General features: G+C 38.4%; 1 protein-coding gene across 2 annotated transcripts in view; it reads right to left on the minus strand.

The window, feature by feature from the left end:
• The window catches only part of VPS54 (VPS54 subunit of GARP complex), a 114,950-nt gene that overhangs the window by 71,889 nt on the left and 16,851 nt on the right, over positions 1 to 26,210 (minus strand). Inside the window, exon 1 of one of the 2 annotated variants that reach the window (XM_066267232.1) lies at positions 21,276 to 21,415. The exons of the other annotated variant lie outside the window; for it this stretch is intronic. The gene's annotated coding sequence lies outside the window, so the exon portion shown is untranslated. Of the gene's footprint in view, positions 1 to 21,275; positions 21,416 to 26,210 lie in introns of those variants that run through there. 2 annotated transcript variants of the gene reach the window in all.

The following is a 26,210-nucleotide window of genomic DNA, read 5'->3' on the forward strand; positions in this document are numbered from 1 at the left end:
CTTTGTTTCTCACGTAAAAAAGATAAAAATATAACAAAAAATAAGTAAAATAACATAAAACAATGCCTGCATCAAAGTTTGTGTTCATAAATATTAGTTATCATTATATTACTATGTAACTGTCACTATATTAAATGACTATAAAAGTATCATTCTTCAAGGTGCTTCAAAGCAGAACATTAGTTAACCTATGTTTACATTTTTTAGTAAGTGCTGAAAGAATTTGTGGGCAACATAATACAGACTACAGTGGCAGGTAAGACTATAAATGAAGCTGTCATAACCTGCACACAAAAGAACATGTAATATTTTATTATTAGAATTAGATCATCTTATAATGCTGAGCCTACCCATTAAATAAGCATTTAACAAATATATTAATAAAGGAATAAATAAGTGGATATAAACAGAAGCTTATACCTGAAAGGAAACTTAGTCTAAGTTCTCATACTGGAGATAAGTATAGCAAGGCCTAGAAAGACTAAGTGGTTTACAAAGATAGGTGTGGTTTAACAAGTTTAAAAAAAAAAAGGCAACTTAGGAAATCTGGTAAAGAGCAAAATAACAGTAAGAAATAAAGAGCAGAGACATAATGCTAGGATCAGTGACAAAAAGTTCACCTACTATACTCCCCCTCTACTTTGTTAGAAAGCTAAAAATTATAAATCCCAAACTTCCTTGCATGTCTTAGTCCTTCTAATGCAAACAAGACATTTCCAATTTCACCACTCACTGAAACCCTAAAAAACAAGCTATTAAGAAAATACACAAAGAATAATAACTTGCTCAAGGTTCCTGAACAGAAAGCAAACAAAAGCATGAATAAAGGTTAAGGGACATGAAATAATCATAAGGCCGTGTGGAAACTGACCTGACTAGAGTGAAATGTTTGCATTGGGAAGTACTGGCAAATAAATCTTATTTACACACACATATACAGTATGGCCAGACTACAGTTGGTTCTCTAAGCAATAAAGAGCCATAACTTCTTTTTCATGTGGACTTCTTTGGCAATCTGTTGAGTTCTATGGGACAAAAGAATACTATTATAAAAATATCTGGAAAAATTAATGCTTTAAAAGGCATCATTGGCTTGCTGCATTTATATCCATACACATTAAATGTATGGTTAAGTCTGTATAAAAGTATTTGCATATTTAAGAGAGAAGTATCTAAAGGATAGGAAACACTGTATGACAGAATACTGTACATTAAGCATTTGGTAAAGACAGTTAATAAATTTTACATTAAGCATGTTTATATTTTGTTCATTTCATCAAATAAAATGGCTAAAATAAACACATCTTGAGAATATGTGTTAAGTCACAAATAGAAAATGTTTTTATATACATTGAACGCCCATTGCTTGATGTCAGATAAGTTAAATATTGATTCTAACAACAGTACATTACAATTTCAATTTATTTTTTTTACCATCAGGTTTCTACAGCATAAAGAAATGGTGAGTGCCATATTAGGAAGCTAGAAATACTTGGGGAGATGGGAACTTATAGAAAAACATTTCTAGTCTCCTATAAGTTATTCCTGTACCTGGGGAGAAAAACATTTTATTTACTCTTTAAAGATTCTGAATTGGGAAACATGCATATTTTCTATTTTTTCTTACACTTATCTTAATTCTTATGAAAAGAGGAACAATTTCTAGCTATAAAGAGATTATGTAAAATTAGGGGGCTGCCTACAAAGTGAGCCCTAATTTCTAATCATTTGACTGTCCATTCCCCCCCAACAGTAAGAACCAAACTTTGTATTAATGACAATATTACAAGTATGATGTAGACACTTAGTATGTGCAATCACTGGTAATAAAACAATGAATTTTATTCATAAGACATGGATGTATAAACAAATACAGCAAATCCACATGGCCTCTAAACAAATTCAGCAAACAAAAAAAATCATCTTTCAATGAAAGGCTTAGAAACAGAAATGATGAAATATCTTAATGAGAAAGTTCAGTAAAAACAAAGAAGTTTGTCTACTTAGGCAAAAAATTAACAAAAAATAAAAACAAAAAACTCAGCATAGAGGAAAAAGGAACATTTTAAGCACTAAACACAGGCAATACATGATTTCTAATACTTCCACTCGTAACTACCATCTAGAAACAAATTTGGCATTTCATCAGTAGTCACCTACAGTGAAAATCTATAAATAGCTCCACCCTTCACACAAGGTAATCTTCTCATAAATATATTAATACCATACTTAAATCCTACCTTCTCTTGAAGACTTTAGTTTCTCACACTTAATCACTCTTTATGTATTTCTATTTTTGTGCCAATCATTTGAAATTCTGGTTTTCATATAGGCCTTCCTTATTAGGCTGTGAACTTTTGATGTTTTCACTGTCCTGTGTATTCTACATGCCTCATACAGCTCCTGATACACAGTTCCTGATACAGTACATGTATAATATGTAAATAATATTTTATAAATGAATAAAATGGGAAGAATGTAGAACATATCAGAAGAGAGAGACATTAGACAGCCACTAATAATCCTAGAGTGAGTAGATAACATCATGGGTCTGGGCTGGTAAGGAAAGGAATAAACTCATTCATTCCAAAATAAAGAATCTGCAAGGATGAATAAACTGGAAACATTTTATTTCCTTTCTTGTAGCTACAAATATCTTTTTCTGTTGAGAATTTAGTTAAAAGCTTCCATTAAAAGGGCCTTTAAGTGGCCCTGACTGGTTGGCTCACTGGTAGAGTGTCCACCCGGCATGTGGATGACCTGAGTTTGATTCCCAGTCAGAGCACACAGGAGATGTGACCATCTGCTTTGCTTCTCCACCCCTCCTCCTTCCTCATCCTCTCTCTTCTTCTCCCATGGCCATGGCCTATTGGTTCCAATGCACAGGCCCCAGGTACTGAGGATGGCTCCATGGAGACTTTATTCAGATGCTAAAAATAGCTTGATTGTGAGTATGACCCCAGATGGGCACAGCATCAGCCCCAGATGGGGGTTGCTGGGTAGATCCAGGTCAAGGTGCATGTGGGAGCCTATCTCCCCTCCTCTCACTTGGAAAAGGAGAAAAAAGGTTGGGCCTAGAAGCAATGAACATACCAAGTGCTCAGACTTTGGTTTCTAAATACTATTCCCCACAAATAAATCATGGTCCTTTGAAACCTGACTCCAGACCTAGACCACAGAAAGAATAAGATGATCCTGGGAATTCTTACTGTGTCAGAAAGCAAGGAAATGCTCAAAGACCAGTGGGGTATGTCAAAAGGACAAAGGACCAAATTAAAGGGGCTCCACTAGTTACATCTGAGAGAATTTGAGCAAGAAAGAAAGAACCAATTGACTGTAACATATTGAATAAATAAAAATTAATGAATATAGAGTGATACTTGAGTAGAGGGAAGAGAAGCAAAAATAAGGGTAGAAGGGGGTGGGTTAGGGTAGGGAAAGGAAAACTCTTTACAGAAAATACCAGAAATAAATATGGAAAGAATGACTGAATTAGAAAGTCACTGTTTTGTAACCCCCAATGTAAAATTCGATTCAGGCAAACATCATCAATGTATGCTAAAGCCCATTACACATGCTAAGGTGAAATGTTCAGAAAGAAAATTCACCTGGTGTCAAACTATTACTGCGCAGATTACTCAGTAATGCAAAGAGGAAAATGTATTTTTAAAGTAGAAAGATCTACTGTCACCACTTTAAGTTATCAAACTTTGGTATTACTAAAAATAGTAAGACAATTTGATATTATGTGACTCATGAAAAAACAATATAAAATAAACATTACCTATGAGACATTTGGACCAAAAAATGTTCAGCCTAATCTAATCAAGCCTTTAGACCAGGTGTTAAGCTTTCTGGTCCTAAATATTTCTTTGGCAGTCTGGTGAAGTTGACAGACACCCCCCCCCCTCCACCCCAGAATAATGTTTATAGTGCATAAAATTCATAAAAATTACAATGGACAATTTATACTGAAATATAGCTATCAAACTACCTTTTTACATTGTAATATAGTAATATTTTTGCTTCTCAATGAAAATTTCTCTAAGCAATAAATGAGCATAAATATTTTGAGATAAAACGGTAATAATTTAATGATATGAAAATATCTGATATTTCTGTTGGTGACAAAATTACAGGCAATATTAATATTCCTATCAAGGGTTTCCTATATTCATAATCAAAGGAAATGCTCAAGTCCAGTTAAGCAGGATTTCTCAGTCATGGCACCATTGACATTTTGAGTTAGACAATTCTTTGTTGTTTGGGGCTCTCCTACACTTTAGGACCTTTAGATACATCTTAGCTCTGTATCAACTTGATGCCAATAGCACCCTCCCACCCAGTTGTAATAACTAAAAATGTCTCTAGACAAAGCCTGAGCACCGGGTTGCCAGTTTGAGCACGGGATCATAGACATGACCCCATGGTCACTGGCTTGAGCCCAAACATCGCTGGCTTGAGCAAGGGGTCACTGGCTCAGTTGGAGCCCCCCCAACCCTAGTCAAGGCATATATTAGAAAGCAATCAGTGAACAAATAAAGTGCTACAACTATGACCTGATGTTTCCCATATCTCTCCCTTCTTATCTGTCTGTCCCAGTCTGTCCCCCGTCCCTCTCTAAAAACAAAGAAAAAAATTTCACAATAAAATGCTGGGGGAAAGAAACTTTACATATTTGTCAAATGTTAAACAGATAAAAATACAAAATATGGATATTAGAGAGAAACAAAACCATTTAATTTGTAACTGTTGCTCTGCCTGAAGATGACAGTATTGTACAACTTTAAGTATAGAGGGGGAAAAATCAGATTTCAATGAAATTTTAATGTTGAAGGAGAACAATACCATACATTGAAACAGGAATTCTGGCTAAGAGAAGGCAGCTGAGACAGAGAAATATTTACCACAGACATTACTCAATACTGTGCAAAAATTTCTTCCTTGCATCTGTACTGATATAGTAACTGCTTAGAGCAGTGGTCCCTAACCTTTTTTGGGCCATGGACCAGTTTAATGTCAGAAAATATTTTCACGGACCGGCCTTTAGGGTGGAATGGATAAATGCACAAAATAAAATTATGCAACCGGCGTAAAAATTGTGGTATTTTTAAATATAATTGTTGAACTTACGAGACAAAGGTCAAGAGCAAGTCTTAGACGGATGTAACAGAGGAAATCGGGTCATTTTTTAAAAGTAAAACATCATTCAGACTTAAATATAAATAAAACAGAAATAACGTAAGTTATTTATTCTTTCTCTGCAGATGGTACCAAATGGCCCACGGACCGGTACCGGTACGTGGCCCGGGGGTTGGGGACCACTGTCTTAGAGAATAGTAGAATTACAGTATCATTTACAGTCAATTCTGAACTATCCATGAAATTGCCTATTACAGGTAAGAAAATAACAAGTCTTTTTATTTTTCCTCTATCATTTTTCTTTTTTTCTTTTTCAATTTTTTTAAGAGAGAGGAGGGGAGATAGTGAGGCAGATTCCCACATGCATCCCAACCCAGATCCACCTGACAACCCCATCTGGGGCCAATGCTCTAGTACTGAGCTATTTTTAGCACCTAAGGCTGATGTGCTCCAACAAAGCTATCCTCAATGAGAAGGGGAAGGGGGGGAGGAGCAGGTGGTCACTTCTCCTGTGTGCCCTGCAAAAAATCAAACCCAGGATGTCCACATGCCAGGTTGATACTCTATCCACTGAGCCACTGGCCAGGGTTTCCTCTACCATTTCAATGTGCTCAAAACATTTTAGCAGAGGGGTTAACACACAGATATATTAACTAATCATTTATTTCTCATCTCCAGCTTTTCAAAGGTGATACCCTATAAAATCTAAACTTGCCTGGCCTCTAGCATGCTTTTATTACACTGTGGTCCTCTGACTGTTCCCTCTGCCTGCAGTATAAACCATTCGACATATTGCTTTAGGATTAAGTCTAGAAAGTTTTCATTCTGTCATACTTCAATTTAAATTTTTTTAATGTTATTTATTATTTTCCAGACAAATGCCAAACTTCACAGGTTGGTACTCAAGGCTTTCTACAATCTGATGTTTGTCTTCCTTTTAGCCTTATTTCCTATTACCCATGGATAACAGCAATTCTAGACAGAGTGGTCTAATTGTCCCTCTAATCCATCACGCTATCAAGGCCTCCTTGTCTTTGCTAATTAAGGGTGTGACCTCCCTGGAATATTCATACCATCTTTCTACCCACCAAATGCCTCTCCTCCCTTCAAAAAGCATTTTAAATTTCATCCCTCAGAAAACAAATATGCACACACTCCAAGCAATTAAAAATAATGCCTCCATTATTTTTAAGAGTAAAAAAGTTAAAAGAACCACACTCTTAAATAAGAAGGAACTGGTTAATAAGCTATAGTACAACCAAATAATGGAGTATACTGCCATTAAAAATAGAACTGTAGCCTGACCTGTGGTGGCGCAGTGGATAAAGCGTCGACCTGGAAATGCTGAGGTCGCCGGTTCAAAACCCTGGGCTTGCCTGGTCAAGGCACATATGGGAGTTGATGCTTCCAGCTCCTCCCCCCCTTCTCTCTCTCTGTCTCTCCTCTCTCTCTCTCTCTCTCTCTCTCTCCCTCTCCTCTCTAAAATGAATAAATAGAAAAAAAAATTAAAAAAAAAAAAATAGAACTGTAGCTGTGATCGGATAGCTCAGTTGGTTAGAGCGATGTCCCGACATGCCAGGGTTATGGGTTCGATCCCTGGTCAGGGCACGTATAAGAGACAAACAATGAATGTACAAATGGGTAAAACAACAAATCAATGTTTTTCTCTCTCTTCCCTTTCCTTTTCTTTCTCAAAATTAATAAATTAAGAATATTTAATTAAAAAAACAGAATTGCAGACCTCATACCCATCAGGATGACTACTATCAAAAAAGAAAGAAGTGAGAAAATAACAAGTATTGGCAAGAATGTAGAGAAACTAGAATAATTACACACTATTGGTAGGGATGTACAGCCTTTATGGAAAACAACATAGCAGTTCCTCAAAAAAGTAAAAATAGAATGACCATGTGTGTGATACAGCAATTCCACTTGTGGGTATATGCCCAAAAGAACTGAAAGCAAGGTCTTGAGGAGATATCTGTATGCCATGTCATAGCAACACTACTCATAACATCCGAGAGGTAGAGATAACTTTAAGTATCCACTGACAGTTAAATAAACAAATGTGGTGTGTGTGTGTGTGTGTGTGTGTGTGTGTGTGTATGCAATGAAGTATTATTCAGCTTCAAAAAGGAAGGAAATTCTGATATGCTACAACATAGATGAATGTTGAGGACATTATGCTAAGTGAAATAAGCCAATCACAAAAAGACAAATACTGTATGACTGCATTTACATGAGGTATTTTATTTAAGTACAGGCATATCCTAGAGATACTTATTACTGGTTCAGTTCTAGACTACTGCAACAAAGCAGGTATCACAATAAAGTGAGTCAAGATTCTTTTGCTGGTGGAGAGTCTTGCCTTCAATTTATAAAAAACGTGGCATCTAACCTGACAGATGATGGCAAGTAAATAGAGCATTGACCTGGGACACTGAGGTCTCATGTTCAAAATCCTGACATCTCCAGCTTGAACACAGGCTCACCAGCTTGAATACAGGGTTGCCAGCATGAGCATGGGATCACAGACATGATCATGATCCCATGGTAGCTGGCTAGAGCAAGTGGTCATTGGCTCAGCTGGAGCCCCAACCCCCCACTCCCACCCCCGGCAAGGCACAGTATGAGAAGCAATCAATGAACAACTAAACTGATGCAACTATGAGTTGATGCTTCTCATCTCTCTCCCTTCCTGTCTCTCTCTCTCTCTAAAAAAAATAAAATAAAAAAAAGAGGAAAGGATGAACAGTAGTGTTAGTATGCTGCAGAGAGGTCAAGGAAGTTGCTAACTTCAAAAAGGATTTTGGATTAGAACAAATTTAGGACAGTGGTTGAGACAGAAGTCACATACCACAAGAGATTAAGTAAGTGATGAAGTAATAAAGGCAAGAAGATCAACATCTCTTTGATGGTGAAAGAAAGAGACTATGAGTTGAGCAAGAATATTGTAGGCCATGCGAAACCTGAGCATCTTTGTAGGCAAACAGTAAGAAACCAACCAAAAAAATGAGATTAAAAAGGAACAAAAAAAGGTAGTAGAGAAAGGAGATGTAGGAGAGGGAAGAGTTAGATCCACATGGGAATGAGGTGAAACGGGGTGGGATGGGGGTGGGGGTAGAGAGAAAGATAGAAACTAATCACACCCAGGAACTATGAGGCACCTTAGGCTATGTTCCACCTTGAGAAAGACAGGACTTTGTCAGCAACAGTGAGAAAATGAGCAAGCTAATCCAGAAAGGCTGCCTTCCACCCTTCCACCATGCCTAATGCCCTTACTGGAGGGGGAAATCAGCTGGGATTTGGGCAAACCTGGATTGCCTCACTCCCACCACTAATTCTAAAGTTTCTGTGATATACTAAAATCAAGAGCGCATTGAAAATATGTTATCAGTTAAAGAAAGAAGGATGGCAGGAAAGAGGGAACCAATGGGAAGACAGTAAGAAGAATTATGCTATCACTAATGTTTGACTAAATACTGTACAGTTCATAATTGCTTGCTTTCATTTAGATTATTTTGTTGGTCTTTCTAACAAGCTAATGAGAAATACATTTCTAAATGAATCAGTAAATGAATCAATGATCCTCATTATGTGGATAAATATACAGGTCAAGAGAAACTGGTTTCAAGACTATTTAACTAGTTAACTGTGAAGAAAGTATTTGGATTCAGATCTTCTGATTCTAAATTCCATGCCTCTGCCTCTATGCCACACTGCCTCTCAAAAAAAAAAAAAAAACAAAGGGGAAAAAACCCTAAGTTATTTCACTACTGCCTCCCAAACATTTCAGGCACCCAGTGCTTTCCCTCTTCTTTTTCTCCTTATCAGATCAATTACTGGTTCAATAACAATTATTTACACTAATAATCATTTATGTCCATCATATGTAAAAAATAAATGATAGCAATAGTTAAAATCTGATTGTGACAAGAATCTTTAAGACATTTTTTTAGGCCCTGGTCAGTTGGCTCAGTGATGTCATTGGCTGGGAGTTGGATGTCCCCGGTTCGATTCCTAGTCAGGGCACACAGGAGAAGCATGCATCTGCTTATCTACCCCTCCCCTCCATCTTATCTCTCTCTTTTCCCCTCCTGCAGTCATGGTTCAAATGGTTGAACAGTTGGAGCAACTTGCCCAGCACTAAGGATGGCTCCATGGCCTAGCCTCAGGCACTACAATAGCTTGGTTGCCAGTCAACAGAGCAACCCCCCCTAGTGGGTGTTCAGGGTAGATCCTGGTGGTGGGGAGAGGGGGGCATGTGAGAGTCTGTCTTGGCCTCACTCTTCTTACTAAATAAAAACACGTACACACACAAAACAACTTTTCTTTTAGGTTCAAATAATTTTATAAACTTGGACTGCTAGAAAATAGTTCAAGTAAAGAGACACTATTCATTTTCATGAGCATAGTTTATTTTCGTAGCAAAGGGATAATTCTTGAGCTGCAATGTGTGATAACTATACTGCTCACAAAAATTAGGGGGTCAGGGAATGTGCAGGTACTCCAGTAATTTCAGCCTTTTGTATAGTGCATTTTCACCAATGAAATAAAAGTTGGTTTTGCATTTCATTTGCATAACTGAACTTTCTTTGACTTGTCATTTGCTTTTCTGATGTTCTGTTTAATAAAAATAAAAATAAAAATAAATCAGCCTGACCAGGTGGTGGCGCAGTGGATAGAGTGTTGGACTGGGATGCGGAGGACCCAGGTTCCAGACCCCGAGGTCGCCAGCTTGAGTGCAGGCTCAACTGGCTTGAGCAAAGCTCACCAGCTAGGACCCAAGGTCTCTGGCTTGAGCAAGGGGTTACTCAGTCTGCTGTAGCCCCACGGTAAAGGCACATATGAGAAAGCAATCAATGAACTAAGGTGTCACAATGAAAAACTAATGACTGATGCTTCTCATCTCTCTCCGTTCCTGTCTGTCTGTCCCTATCTATCCCTCTCTCTGACTCTCGCTCTGTCTCTGTAAAAAAAATAAATAAAAATCAAATGCTTCTTTTTTTTATCGCTTCATATTCATTTTGAAATATCCCTTAATTTTGTGAGCAGTGTATGCTACTATGGGCTATCATTTTAGCACATTCAACAGGAAATGTGTTCTGAATTTTAAATTAACTTATTAATAAACTTTTATGACATGTCTTGTAATTTGAGAAGATAGGGATAAAGTGAAAAATAGTTTTACATTGGAGCTGGACAGTGGTAGCATTTTTTGATAGAATGAATTTGAGTTTAGTAAAAAAAAAATTAATACTTAATGCTATAAAAAAAAAGGCAAACTTGATTTCCCTAAATTAAGAAGTACTGATATATGCAAGGGGGAAAAAAAGGGACCATCTTGTAATAGCCTACCAAAGACTGATTTGATAGAAATCAGTTATTTTTTAATTGCAGAAATTTAAAATATCTCAAATATTTCATATTCTAAGAAGCACTTCTCATAACACTTGCAATTTTAACAGCCAATTTCTAGAAAGGGATATAATTAAACTTCTTTCATAAAGCACAGACACAACAATAAACTCATACACTATTTAGGGTAAGATTTACCACCTGACAAAATATAATTTAATCACAATTTTAAAAAGTACTTAAAACAATTTTTAAATTATATATCATATACATTATTGCTAACAATCTCAATAATGAAGCTAAAATTTAAACATAAATATCTGGGCTTTCAAAAATACTAACAAATTAAGGTTGTCATATAAATAAGTACTTCTCTACTCCTCTTGAGCATTAAAGGAGTATGGAAGAAGCTAAAGAAACCCAGAAAATAAAAACAAAGTTGTACTAATCTAATTTGTTTTTCCTTACATTCTCATTTGATATTTGAGACCCTGTGCCATGCAGTAAACTCTGAATATGTTTCCTGAAGTTCTTTATTTACTTTAGATTTAGTGACAAGCTGAAACAATAAGAGATAATCTTGGCTAGAAGAATAAAAACTATAACTATATGTAATATCAAATTTAAATATATAATACTTTAAATGGCTATAAGTGATAATCATGAGTGACATCCTTATCAGGAATAAATTTTCACAAATACCCTCAAAAACAATATATGTATGTATTATAAGTCTAGATATCATTCAAAATATAAGCAATGTCTTTTTTCCCAAGCTGTCATCAGACTTAATACACTACAATAAAGTAAAACAGCCACTGAATTAAGAGTCACAGGCCTAATTGATTGATAAAACTGTACTGTGATAAAAATCTGTCTCTAGCATGTAAAAAGTTCAATGAAAACCAAATATCATTTAGATGCTTTATTTTACTCCTTTGTGCCATTGATATGACCATATTACTCATGATATTTCTGCTAAAGTGAATCAGATTAGAACACTGGTGTTATGCTTTTGGTGTCTCCAAGATTAACAAATAAATCCTAAAATCATTCATTCAAAGTTATTGGAGAATACATGCACTTCAAACATATAAATCATTAGACACAATACCTACAAAAAGAGTAAATTTAAAATAAAATCTGTATAACCTATCATAACATAAAGATAGTTGCTACAAGAAAGTATATATTAATATATTCATAAGAACAAAAATGAGAGTTGAATTATCCACTGTTTTGAGTTATCCACGCCTAAAAAAATTAAGTATTAAGTCTATCTTTGTCAATAAAATATAAAAATATTTCATATTTAGGTCCCTAAAGGGCAGGGTCTTCAAGTAAACTAAACAAATATTATATGAATGTTAAGTAACAATAAAGACGATGCTTTTAAGAATTTTCTTTTTAGAGAAAATAAAAAGCTAAAAACTCATCTCCATAAGTCAACAAGTGGTTCAGAAATGAAAATATTAAAGGTTAGCTTAAGGTATAAAGTAAATAACTAAAAAATTTATTACTACTATACTCCCAAATCAATAAACTAATATTTTAAGTAATCACTGCTTGACATTACCTCTATACCCCTCCCTACTATTTGAGTCTCTTAGCCCAGTTTTGCCTTACTAGCTTCTCTATTAGCTTGGATCCCATGTCAATTATTTCAGCAGTCTCACTTATATCTTCGCTTATATCTTCAATTATCTCCTGCCTCATCCATCTTCAATACAATGTGTCATTGCTGTGTTCCTGGCTGCAGAACAGTGCCAGAGAAAACTTATGTAAGACATGCAAATTATAAATTTGTAAATTCCAATCTCAGATGAAGCCCTGCTTAACAGTCCTTTCACTTACTTATTGCAAAACCTTTCTCTGTCCCAATTCCCCACAGTATTTATAACAAACTTTCAGCTTTCTTATTTCCCCTAGCTTACTATCTCTGTCAATCCCATGCTTAAAAAGTAAACTGTCTTTTTACCTATTACTCCCTGAAAAAAAGTCCTCAGATACGACTTCTTCCCTTCATATCCAAACATACCTAATTCTGACCTATACACAAATCTCAACTTTCTGAGGTACAGTATATATGTCTACTCTTTTCCAGGATTAATCCACCAACCAGCTGTCCTTGATCTCACTTCTTCCCACTTCATCTAAGATCTTGCTTTGTTAATTATTCCTTGACTCCTATCTTTAATCTCATCAACCCTTCAAAAAAAGATCAAGTACTAACTAAATTCAAGTTTTTCCCTCAACTCTGTCTCCTCAAGCCACTTCTTACCTCCCCTTCATTGGTAAACTTCTATTCTCTCTCTGGTCTACCTCCTTAGAAATGTCTTCCATCTCCAGTACTCACTTGGTTCTTGAAAAAATAAAGAATAACCTGATTTTTAATTTACTTCTCTTTATTTACAACTTTTTTTTAATTTTTTTTATTTTTATTTATTCATTTTAGAGAGGAGAGGGAGAGACAGAGAGGAGAGATAGAGAGAGAGAAGGGGGGGAGGAGCTGGAAGCATCAACTCCCATATGTGCCTTGACCAGGCAAGCCCAGGGTTTCAAACCGGCAACCTCAGCATTGATTTTTAAATTCAATTGTTTATATTCAGTCTTCTAGTCTTCATCTTACCTGACCTCACTGCCCGCAAAGGTCAATGAAAAGAATAAATGTAGATGGAATGAAAGAATTAGAAATGAATGATTCAAACAAGGATCATTAATGGATACTAAAACCACTGATTTAAAAGGTTGTTAGGAACAAGATATTTACATGGCAACAAAGTATCATCCTATCCATTATATAATTAAACATCCAGAGATCTATCAGTTCCCACCTTTACCAAGTGATCAAACTGGAATCACCAACAGAGGGACAGCCTCACATTATGTGCCTCTTGAAGTGATAAAGTGATATATACATATCATATGTATGGAATTCCTGACAGAAATATCTGACCAGAATCTAACCATGAAGAAACAGACTAATTCAGAATATGGAATATATTTGAGGACTAATGACTCTACTTTTCAAAAGATAAATCAAAGAAGAGAAGGAGGTAGTGGGACTAATCCAGATTGAGGGAGACTAAAAAGACACCAATAGCAAGCCTGGAATATAACCTAGGTGAGATGAGTGTAGCCTGAACTCAAATAATGATAGAGGAGATGGAGAAAACTAGTAGATTCCAGATCTTTCTGCACTAACCTCTTTTCAGTATCCCACACCAAAATGTATAACCACCTACTGGGCATCTTCCCTTACAAGTCTCACAGATGCCTAAAACTCAATACATCCAAAACTTAAACTCACATACCATCTTTACTCCTCTCTTTTTTTTTTTCTTCTTTTTTTTTTTTTTTTTTTTACTCCTCTCTTTCACCTGCCAAACATGTATTCCTTTTCTGGCTCAGTTAATGGCAACACCATTTATGTAGTTTCCCAAGCTGGAAACTTTACAGCCTCTTGACTCCCTAACCTCTCCACATTCTTTCATTTCTATACCAACTTGGACTGTCCTCTGGATTCTATCTCCAAAATTCATTACAGATCCATGTCTTGCTCTCCACTGAAAGAAAATAAGTAAATAAAACAGGGCATAAACTTTCTTGACATAATTATTTTGATTTCCAAATTTTACTTTATTCACTCCACAGGAAAATAATGTCAAAATATGATGATGCATCACCACAATATTCACACGAACAACCACTATATGAACTTTCTTTCAGTCAAAAAACCAACTATTTGAATATAAAATTCTCTAAATTAGTGGCATTTTTTTGCCCTGAAAACTTCCCCCTGCTTTCTAAAATCCAATTTTTCAGTTCACCATATTTTAAAAAATAGACCTACCTAATACCGCCACAGGACTCATCTTGAATACTGTCTCAAACTATTCCACCCACCTGCTACTCCAGAAAAATCTCACTGAATAGCTCCAGTTGTTTACCAGCAGTCTTTCTTTTTTATGAATGTGAAAGTTGACCAGTTAACAAAATGGTAAGAGATTACATTTTTTCCCATTCATTTAATGTATTTTAGTTAATTCAAGATTAAACGCTACAAGCACAAACTATGGACTACTGAAATGTTAAAAAATCGAAGAATCCTTTTTGTGTAAAAAGACGTTGGAAAATAATTTCTAAAAAAAGAAACAAATCTAAAGGGACAGATTTTACAATTAGTGGGTAGGTTCCAAACTCTTACTTCTTCAGGTAAATCTTTACATTTGAAGAGCAATTACCAGTAGTAGAAAAATACTTCAAAGATAAAGGAAGGAATGAGAGAGGAAGAATTATTATTCCCAACAAGAAAATTAATCCAGATAATTGTAACTTACTCTCAAAAAGGCTAATATTTTTTGTATAGATAAGTAACTTCTGCAAAATTTAATTCTAAGATTAATTACCTGTTTGCATGACTTTTCAAATAGATATAATTTGAAAACAAAGTAATCTTGTATAGAGAATTTAATTTCATTATTGTAATAATCAGTTTTGTACTGTTCCGTAATAGTGATACTCTCAGGAGCTACTGAAGGAAGTCAGTCTGCTGCTATATATGAACTTCTTTTTTTTTCTTTTTTGTATTTTTCTGAAGCTGGAAACAGGGAAGCAGTCAGACAGACTCCCACATACGCCCGACCGGGATCCACCCGGCATGCCCACAGAGGGTGATGCTCTGCCCATCTGGGGCATTGCTCTGCTGCAACCAGAACCATTCCAGCGCCTGAGGCAGAGGCCACAGAGCCATCCTCGGCGTCCGGGCCAACCTTGCTCCAATGGAGCCTTGGCTGCGGGAGGGGAAGAGAGAGACAGAGAGGGGGAGGGGCGGAGAAGAAGATGGGCACTTCTCCTGTGTGCCCTGGCCCAGAATCGAACCCGGGACTCCTGCCAGGCTGACGCTCTACCACTGAGCCAACCAGCCAGGGCCTGAACTTCTGATTATGGTAATAATACTAGTTCTTTTACTGGTTTGTTATCAATACATTTTTAGAATTTCTCTCTCCTCCCCAGAGAGGCTGTTAGCAGTTACTGTTCTCTGCCTTGTTATCTATATTCCTGCCTTTGGCACCCTCTCTATCCCTTTCTAATTTGATTCTTCTGAAACAAGTAACCCTTTTCAATTGAGGCATAGTAACTGACATAACAATAGTTTAAGGTAGAGTAAGTTAACTCTTGTAAAGTATTTTATAGTTGAATAGCATCTTAACACACATTACCTCATTCAATTCTCATAATAATGTTATAATACAGAAATTATCACTATTCCTATTTTACAGATCAGAAAATTGAGTCTCAGAGAAATTGAATAATTTATCTAAGGTCATAAGGCAAGTAAATAGCAAAAGTGATTACACTGTCAAACTTTTCTTCTTTCATCACCAAAATGAGCTGTTAAAAACAAAGTAAACACTCACAACTGGAGACTATAGGAAAAGATGAGATTCGTGCATATTAATACACAATTAATTAAAACACTTACCTACTTCTCTTTTTCTTGGCAGTTGATGCTACCATGAAAAAAGAATCACTTCTAGATAAGCAAACTACTACTATATTTCCAACTTTAAAAAAAACCTATGCACCAGTAACAAACAGTTCAAAACATAATCGTAGCTCAAATTTGAAGTAAGACTACCAATTTCAGGAAAATCATTTTTTCTTCAGATTTGAAGACACCAAAACAGACTAAAGAGTATCTGCACTATGTCATAGATTTCCCTTTAGTTTTCTGTCAACTACTTCTCCCTACAAAGAAAGTTGCTAGAAAACCCTAAAGAGTTAACCTGATCCACTAATCAGTGTCCACTAAGACTATATTCCCACTAGCTCAGAATCATGCAAACCGTAAGTCTAGAAAAATACTACTGGCATTTTGAGTCATGTAATTCTTTGTTGGGGGTATAGGGGTGGGTGGGTAGCCTATATCCTATTCATTGTAGGGCATTCATCAACATCCCTTGGCTAGATGCCAATAGCACCTCACCTCCAGTTGTGATAATGAAAATGTTTCCAGACATTGCCAAATGTCCCTTGGAGGCAAAAATCACCCCTGCTTTACAGCCATTGGTTAGATGTTAGGGCCCTGGGTCTTTGAAAAAGGAGGCCTCCAACCAGTTGTGTTATTTATTTATCTAACTCAGTGAGAGGAGGGGCGGCAGAGACACACTCCTGCACGCCCCCAACTGGGATCCACCAGGCAAGCCTACTAGGGGACGATGCTCTGCCCATCTGGTCCATTGCTCCAACTGAGCTTTTCTTAGTGTCTGAGGTAGCCATGGAGCCATCCTTAGCCCCCAGAGCCAACTCACTCCAATGGAGCCATGGCCACAGGAGCGGGGGTTGGGGGGAAGAGGGAGAGAGAGGAGGAGAGGGAGAGAGAGAGAAAAGCAAGAGGAATGGAGAAGCAGATGGGCGCTCATCCTGTGTGCCCTGACTGGGAATCAAACCTGGGACATCTACACACTGGGCCAACACTCTATCACTACACCGACTGGCCAGGGCTATAGTTTATTAAAAATTAATTTTATTTTTAAAATTTGGATTTTTAAAAATAAGATGGTAATAGTAAAAGAAGATACCTAAATTATACATATACCATCGATTTTAGATTAAAGCATTTTTAGGGGATTTTGTAACATGAATTTTATCTATGTGCATACATTAGTCCTCCCCCATTGCAGAAATGTCCAGTTCTCTCTCTCCTTTGCTGGTAAATATCAAATACGGCACGTACGTACATATATACATACATGCATACATATATAAGAGAACCTAAACAATTCTAACTTACAAATTCCATTTCTTGACCTTCACGGCCATATTGTGGTTCTTGAACCATGCATCCTAGAGATTCAAGCTTCCACTCTTCAGATTTCCTCATCTGGTTCCTGCTATTTGTGAAGCAAGCAGGAAATAAACTGATGACCTTTAGGGTCTTTTCCTACCTTAATATCCTAATTCTCTCAGCTTTATTTATTGATAAAAATACTTTCAGCTTTTATTTATTGACTCCCAGTTGATCAGACCACCTCTTAAAATCACTGAAGCCATTCATGCTTTTTTCTTTCTCCACACATTATATTAATCTATCCTGAATACAACCAAAAAGTATGTCCCTTGTTTAAACATCACTTAGTATCAGTGACCAGTTGCTTACTCTAACTAAAATATTTTAAACATATGAATTAACTTTAAAACAAAAACTTTTCAAGCTATGAGCTGATACCATTCACATAAATGAACCACAGAGGCAAATACTGAGATGAAAAGTGCATCAGTGGCTGCCTAGGTCTGGAGTAGGGTGGGGAGAATGGGAAATAACTGCTAGTAATAAGCAGATTTATGCTGGTGGTGATAAAAATGTTCTAAAATTAGATTATTGTGATGGTTGTACAACTTCATAAATACACTAAATATCACTGAATTTTACACTTTATTTATTTATTTTTAGCAAAAGGGAGAGAGACAGAAAGGAAGGTAGAGAGATGAGAAGCATCAACTCACTTGTGGCACCTTAGTTGTTCACTGATTGCTTTCTCATATGTGCCTTGAGTGGGAAAAGGGGGGTGACTCCAGCTGAGCCAGTGACCCCATGCTTAAACTGGTGAGCCCATGCTCAAGTTGGTCATGTAAAACATGACCTCCAGGTTTCAAAGTTGGGTCCTCAGCGTCTCAGGGCCACAATCTAGCCATTGCGCCACCACCTAGTCAAGCTCAATTTTATACTTTAAATGAATGTACTCAATTGTTTGTAAAAAAGTAAAAGCAGGAAAAATGAGTTTATCAATTTTTATCAATAGGAAAAAGTGATTAAGAACAAATTCTGCAAACTTTGCCACTTCATGAGTTATGATTTTAATTCTGAAATTATTAAGAACTTTATACCTATACAAAGATAAATTTTAACTTTTCCAGAAAACAAATATATGAAAATTTAATTATTTCCAGGTAAACTTGGATGATTTGGAAACAATAAAAAACATTTTAGGCCCTGGCCGGTTGGCTCAGCGGTAGAGCGTCGGCCTGGCGTGCGGGGGACCTGGGTTCGATTCCCGGCCAGGGCACATAGGAGAAGCGCCCATTTGCTTCTCCACCCCCACCCCCTCCTTCCTCTCTGTCTCTCTCTTCCCCTCCCGCAGCCAAGGCTCCATTGGAGCAAAGATGGCCCGGGCGCTGGGGTTGGCTCCTTGGCCTCTGCCCCAGGCGCTAGAGTGGCTCTGGTCGCGGCAGAACGATGCCCCTGAGGGGCAGAGCATAGCCTCCTGGTGGGCAGAGCATCGCCCCTGGTGGGCAGAGTGTCACCCCCTGGTGGGCGTGCCGGGTGGATCCCGGTCGGGCGCATGCGGGAGTCTGTCTGACTGTCTCTCCCCGTTTCCAGCTTCAGAAAAATACAAAAAAAAAATAATAATAAATAAATAAATAACATTTTAGAAAGCCAAATACTAAAGTAACAATATCTCTACAAGAACAAAATACATGGATGTGGTCAACAACAAACATGGACAGTCTTTATAGTTGTGTTGTGACACATTTTATAAAGAAAACCATTAAAACATTTTTCATTTTTTAAAAAAGTGATACTCATCCCTGGCCAGGTAGCTCAGTTTGTTAGAGCATCCTTCCCATATGCCAAGGTTGAGGGTTCGATCTCCAGTCAGGGCACATACAACAATTAACCAATGAATGCATAAATAAGTGAAACAACAAATCAATGTTTTTCTCTCTCTCTCTCTCTAAAATCAATAAATACAAAAAAATAAAAGTGATCCTCAGACTAGAACAGGCATGGCCAACATATGGCCCACGGACCGCATTCGGCCCACGTAACGAGTTTATGCAGCCGCAATTAAATTTTTAATATTCTCCGCTACTTTAAAATCTCAGCTACTTAGAAGCGGAAGCGTTTTTGATTATTGGAAATCGAGATCTTTAAGAAGATAGTGATACACGGAAAAGAATTCCGCGTGTGACTAATCTAGGGTTAACTTCCAATAATTGCTTGAATGGTTTCGCGATACTTCTTTATTTTTTTAAAAAATTCTATTATAAAGATTTACAACTTTTGTACTTGTCTGTACTCCATATGAACTGTTTGACGTTTAGCGGCAATGTGAAACCCACATTCTTTTAGGCGGAGTTTGCCAGTGCGCACCCAAGTTCAAATAATTCCTTATTTTTGTGGTCAAGTGTGCTGAATCAAGTGGCATCGTAGCATAGATAATAGCTGCAGTTGAAAACTGAAAACGTGTCCAGGCTGTTTGTAAAACAAAATAATTTTTACTTGCGATATAACCCCTTCAAGCTCATTCTATTAATTAAATATTGTTTCGACTGATTGCGATAGTTTGGATATTTATACAGTATGCAAATATTTTTATTAAAATAATATTATATTAAAATTTTTTTCACTCACATTTATTCATAAACAAATTACATAATAAAATTTTGTTTACTTAAATCGTTTTTGTATTTAACATTTTTTAATTTTAATATTTCGTCTGGCCTGTGAAAAAAGTTTTTTCTAATCTGGCCCAGGGGCAAAAACTGTTGGCCATACCTGGACTAGAATGTCTGTCCTGGTAACATAATAATTCTGAAGTTCCCAGAGCATAATTTAAAAATAGCCAAATCACATTAAATTGCAAAAATCTAACCCCCCAAACCACAACTATCAATGACCCAAAAGTTGCACATATTGATCATTTTTACCCATCAAGAGCAATGATGATCACTATGAACCATCGAGTAATACTATTATGAAATCAGACTCCAACTACAATATGAATACAGTCAAACAAATATAACCCATCATTCCTCTGTTCTATCATAAATGCTTAGAAAATATTAAGGCTCTCTAAGGTACTTTTCCAATTATAATTCTCCATAATTTATAAAAGTCAATCTGAATACCCATCAAAACCTGCAATTTTCACAATAACACACTTCTCAGGGTACTATCATAATAACAAACACTTGCCTTGTAAGCATTTACTAGTAAGACTGCCCTGGGGTTTGACAAATCAGAAACAGAGCCAATTAAAGACAAAAACACTTTAAACTTTTTAATTCTTCAAAAGTAAGGACAGCCTCAATAAAGGCCATAAATAGGCTGATTGAAGGGGAATTTTTAAAAAATGCAACCCGGCTCAGCCAAAATTCTAAAAATATCATCCTGAACTCAGCACACGGACAGACAAAATGGTCAACGGGCAGGCAAAAGTTCCCTGGTCAACGTGGAAGGCCTGCCCTCGTATCCATGCAGAGACAGAATGAAGCAGAACTGAAGAGCATTAATTACTGAGCAAAACGTTGCGAGCTACACTGCCACACCGCAGAGCACCGAGTTCTTCGGGTTAGCCTTTCCCAGGAAGAAAAATGATTCTTTACATTTAAATTATTCCAGTATCATAAAAAGGGGGCTAAGGGCCCGGGTGTAAAAAGAAAGTTTGGGGGCAGCATCGAAGCAGGGTGGTGGGAGCCGGAGCCGCAGCCGGGAGCGACGCGAGGACGGCCGCCCGCCCGCCCGCGGGCGGTGGAAAGCGCCTCTGCCGGCCCGACCCCGGACGAAGAGTGAAAAGGCAGCAGAAGAGGTAGTGGCCGAGAGGACAACTGGGCTTCCGCGCCGGTCAGTTACGACCGAAACTCCGCCGGCGCGGTGTGGGGGGAGGAGACCGAGGGGGTGGGGTCTGGGCCCCTCGCCCCGCAGAGGAGCTCGGGCGGAGGGTGGGCTGCGAGCGCGGGGGGCCGAGCGGGGCCCGCCCTACACCTACCTGCAGGTCTCGGGCAGCTGCCCCAGAGCGCGGCCTAGTGCATCGCCGCCGCCTCCAGCCCTCCACGTCGGCCGAGACTGCTGCTCCGCGGCCGCCGCCCGGGGCCCGGCCGGTCTGAGCCCGGCCTCCCGCCCCTGTCCCGCGCCGGCGGGCCCTTCAGTCCGGGAGCGCGGGGCCGCCCTCCTGAGCCCTGCTCCGCTCAGGGGGAGAGGCGGCAGCGGCGGCTCCCTCACGTCTCTCCCGGGTGTCCTGTCAGCCAGCAGTTTCCCCCGGGTCCGCAGCGCCGCCTCCGCCGCTGCTGCCACCGCCTCTCCCACATCCCCGGCCTCCAGGGGAGCCGCCGCCGCGCCGCGACCACTACCCTTAGCACTTCTGCGGCCTGCCCACTGCTTCCCTTCGCCCGGCCGAGCCGGGCTAGATCCGGGGAAACAGTGCCGGAGGCCGCCGCAGCCCCCAGCCCACAATCCACCGCGCGGCTCCCCGGGGTGGGAGGGCCGCGGCCAGGCCGGGGGCGCGCTCGCCGCCTCTGGCGAGGGCTAGGGCGCGGGAATACCCCCGCGGCGCCTCTGCACCTCCTCTCATATTCCTGTGTGCCAAGACGGAAACCCACGCTGAACTCTCCTTTTCCCCACGACCCTTCCCCCACCTGGAGCTGTTACAGGACCACCTTCCGCCTTCCCTGGGACTGAGCCCTTGCCCACTCCACAGACCACCGACTCCAAAAAGACCCAAATTACCCAGGTCCTACTGAAGGAGGTACTTCCACAACATTCCACCACCCCTTTCACACACACACCCCCAAGTGAACGCTATTCAGTTTCCCAAATAAATGTCCTTTGAAAGGTTAAAGGTCACACCCCCTCCCCAACAACACACTGGTCCCTGAAAATAGTGCGTGGTCTCCATAGTGAGGTTCTTCTCTGACGGAATCCTCTTCCGCTAGCTCAACTCTTCCCCCCAGGCACCTATCACACTTCCCTGGCCCTGAAATCAGTTATTCCTGCTATTTGATGGAGATACTTGAAGTGTGTGTATTATTAAAAACCTCTTCATTGTGATTTTCAAAAATAATATTTTTTTTTCAAAAATAATATTTAATTGATTGATTTGAGAGAAAGAGATGAAGGGGAGGCGGGAGAGAAAGCGAGAGAACCATGGATTTGTTGTTCCACTTATGCATTCATGGGTTGATTCTCCTTTGTGCCCTGACCTGGGATCAAACCGGCAACATTGGTACATCTGGAGAATGGATGCTTTAACAACTGCTGGCCAGGACATCATTGTAATTTTTAGCAGTAAACAATTCAGCCAGGTTTCAGAGACTTGCAATCTTAATCCAGTAAAGTATAATCCACAAGAAAGGAAATGTCTTAGAATATTAAAAAAATAATAATAATAAAGGCCTTCATTCATTTGAGTGCTTACATCTTAATTTTAGAAAGATTCCTTTCATTTTTGAAACTTTTTTATCTAAATATATCAAAGTTTCAGGCATTTATAAGACACATAGTATGTTTTAACAAATCAAAAGTGAAACGGTAACTTAGAGTTGGGACTTGAAAAAAAAAGTTCATGCAAGTTACACTTCCAAGAAGTCACTTTGAAAACTGCTAACGACTGTGAAATAATATTTTACCCACGAAAGAGTTGGGGAAGGGGAAGGACAAAAGAGAAGGAAGAAACAAAAATAATTAAGAGATAATTCTTACCTTGTTTTTCTAATTTCAATTACCACAATTTTGTAATAAGGAGAGTGAGAATATCGATCCCCAATATGAAATAAATTTATAAAATAATAAATCTACCTAAATTCCTGATCTCATAGCAAACCAGATGAGTTTATATTAAGGAAAGAAAGATTCACCAAATTACATCTAAGGCCAGAGAAGAAAATAATTTCACTATATGTCTAGAATCAGGTCACAGATTATACTTAAAAAATGGATTTAGCAAGTTTCTATATTTTGAACCTGCATCAGAAAATCAACAAGAGTTTGAAAACTGCCTTAATCCTGGCAATTTGGCCTTTTAAAAACTATTTTTCTTTTTATTGAATCTATTTGGGTGGCATTGGCTAATAAAATTATACAGGTTTCCAGTGTACAATTCTATAATATATCATCTATATTTTGTATGTTCTCCACCCCAAGTTAAGTCTTTCTCAAAAACTATTTGCATTTATACCCCACCTTGTCCAAAAAAAGATTCCAAGTTGTTCTCGTGAGCACTTGGATTAAATAATAGCCTTGAGGTATCTTGTAAACACTAGAACAAGACAGACTGGTTCCCTTTACTCATTATCCAACTGGTGATAACATACTATAGGAAGAAAATACACACTTGGTATTGTGCTTAGTTCTTTCAGGGATTCCACATGATGTTTGCTTTTACTTTTCCACAGAACAAATCATAATCACGAATCTAAACAGAGAAGTAAATGCTGATAATCAGGTTTGCCAAAAACAAAACAAAGCAAAACAAAAAACTCTTAACTGGGCAAGTAATTTAATTTAAATAAGGAGGTCAATTTCAAATTAATTAGTATATTCATTTGTTATCCCTTGAATTATTTCAGTGTTAGAATGAAAAGTCAAATCCCGCATGCGCCTGACCGGGATCCACCCGGCACACCCACCAGGGGGCAACACTCTGCCCACCAGGGGGCGATGCTCTGCCCCTCTGGGGCCTCGCTCTGTCGCGACCAGAGCCACTCTAGCGCCTGGGACAGAGGCCAAGGAGCCATCCCCAGCGCCCGGGCCATCTTTGCTCCAATGGAGCCTCGCTGCGGGAGGGGAAGAGAGAGACAGAGAGGAAGGAGAGGGGGAGGGGTGGAGAAGCAGATGGGCGCTTCTCCTGTGTGCTCTGGCGGGGAATCGAACCCGGGACCCCTGCACGCCAGGCCGACGCTCTACCACTGAGCCAACTGGCCAGGGCCAAATGGGCAAATTTTTAAATTCTGGAAAATCTATGAAAGGCCTATGCTTATATTTACTATATATTCAGTGTATATTTGTTTGTGGGACAGTAGTGAGGTTAACATGTCAGCTCAATCAACACCATTCTAAATGACTTGTTTGACAGAAACTGTATATTCTGTTGGGCAGATAAAATGTATTATGCTCACTTTGTTAAAGATGGAGGCCGTTGCCCAGGTGATATTAATGTGTGTTGAGAATCCTTGTAGCCTGGGGCTTGGTTTTGGGATTAAGCCTTTCCCACCCTTTTTGATGTGGGGTGGTACAATCCAATCATGCCTCAGAAAGTGACTTTGTATTAGAGACTTCCCTATTTTGTATATTGGATTAAAGGTTGTGAAGCTACACTATAAAATGGGGGCAGAACGGGACTTGGCTCTTGGTTCCTGAGATTATCATTAGAAGAGAGAGCAGAGAAAGGCCACGTGGAGGAGGCCAGGAGAAGCAGCCAAGATGGTGGAGTGCTGAGTGAGATGCCAGTTTGTGTAGAGTTTGTATTTGGGATAAGGAAGGAGATGGGGAACAGAGGTGAATAAGTCTGGTGAGCTAGAAACCTTTGATTCTAGGAAACTCGGATAAGTCAGTGGCTTTGTGAGCACTGAATGTGACTGGGTTTTGGAGCCCAGTGTATGTTTTTACTTGCCCGCCGGGTGCAAGCTAGAATTAAAGACTATGGCCCTTGCCTGACCTGTGGTGGCGCAGTGGATAAAGCGTCGACCTGGAAATGCTGAGGTCGCCGGTTCAAAACCCTGGGCTTGCCTGGTCAAGGCACATATGGGAGTTGATGCTTCCAGCTCCTCCCCCTTCTCTCTCTCTGTTTCTCTCTCTCCCTCTCTCTCTTCTGTAAAAAAAATGAATAAATAAAATTTAAAAAAAAAAACTTAAAATAAAAAAAAAAAGAAAAGAAGAAAAATTAAAAAAAAAAAGACTATGGCCCACCAGTTTGTGGCTCCGTTGTTTCTTTACTGACTGTCCGAATCCAATGCGAACCTGCACAGGCCAGGCTGCTGTGATAGTGGCTCTGGCCGTGGCTCCTGGCTTTACATATTCCCATGCCAATATAAATGCAGAAGAGAAAGGGGGCACTGGCAGAAGGAACAATTAGAAAAATCATTTTGCAATTTAGTTAGGCATGAGCATTATCCATTCTATTTTCCACAGTAGCAAACCTTAAATGTATAAAGTGGAAATTCATTCAAGTTCTCTTACCTACTCTATAGCTAAATATATATCATTACATTGTGTATTTAATGTAAATTATCTTTGGTAAGCAAAATCCATGTGCATTCATGAATTAAAAGTGCGTTTTTTTCTTCTTCTTTTCCAAGTGAGAGGAAGGGAGATAGAAAGAAAGACTCCCGCACAGACCCTGACCAGAATCCACCCAGTGTTATATTAGTCTCATCTGTCCTTGGTTTTTTGATCCAGTGCCTTGAATTATTTTATACATCATATGTAAGCTACTTAAAAATGTTAAAATGTTTTAAAATCACTATGACAATATAATTGGAATCTGAATGTTTTAATATTTCTTCATATCTAATGTAGACCATCTTATCTTAATATAGGAAAACATTCCAATTTACTTTGAAAGACATTAAACTATAGTACATCCAGTTTAATGTGTGACTATGGTGTAAGGCATTAAACTAGAAGGGGGTATAAACTCCACTAGAAATTTTATAATGTTTTATATGATAATAATATACTCAATAATTGTTCAGAGTATGTAATATACAAGTTTCTCATATATCATCATCTCTTTATGTCTTCTAAATTAGCTGCTTGATTACTTTGGAAACAACTATTTAACTCTTAAATTTCTCTGTTCCATTTCTCTTTGACTGATATTTTAAATTTCCATTTTGATTATCATAATAGTAATAATAACCATTTGCTAAGAATTTACTGTGCTTCACACATAAGGAAAACCAAGGTAGTGTGGTGCATTCATTTTCTA

Source organism: Saccopteryx bilineata, chromosome 3 (assembly GCF_036850765.1).
Source record: "Saccopteryx bilineata isolate mSacBil1 chromosome 3, mSacBil1_pri_phased_curated, whole genome shotgun sequence".
In the NCBI taxonomy this organism is placed as follows: Eukaryota; Metazoa; Chordata; class Mammalia; order Chiroptera; family Emballonuridae; genus Saccopteryx; species Saccopteryx bilineata.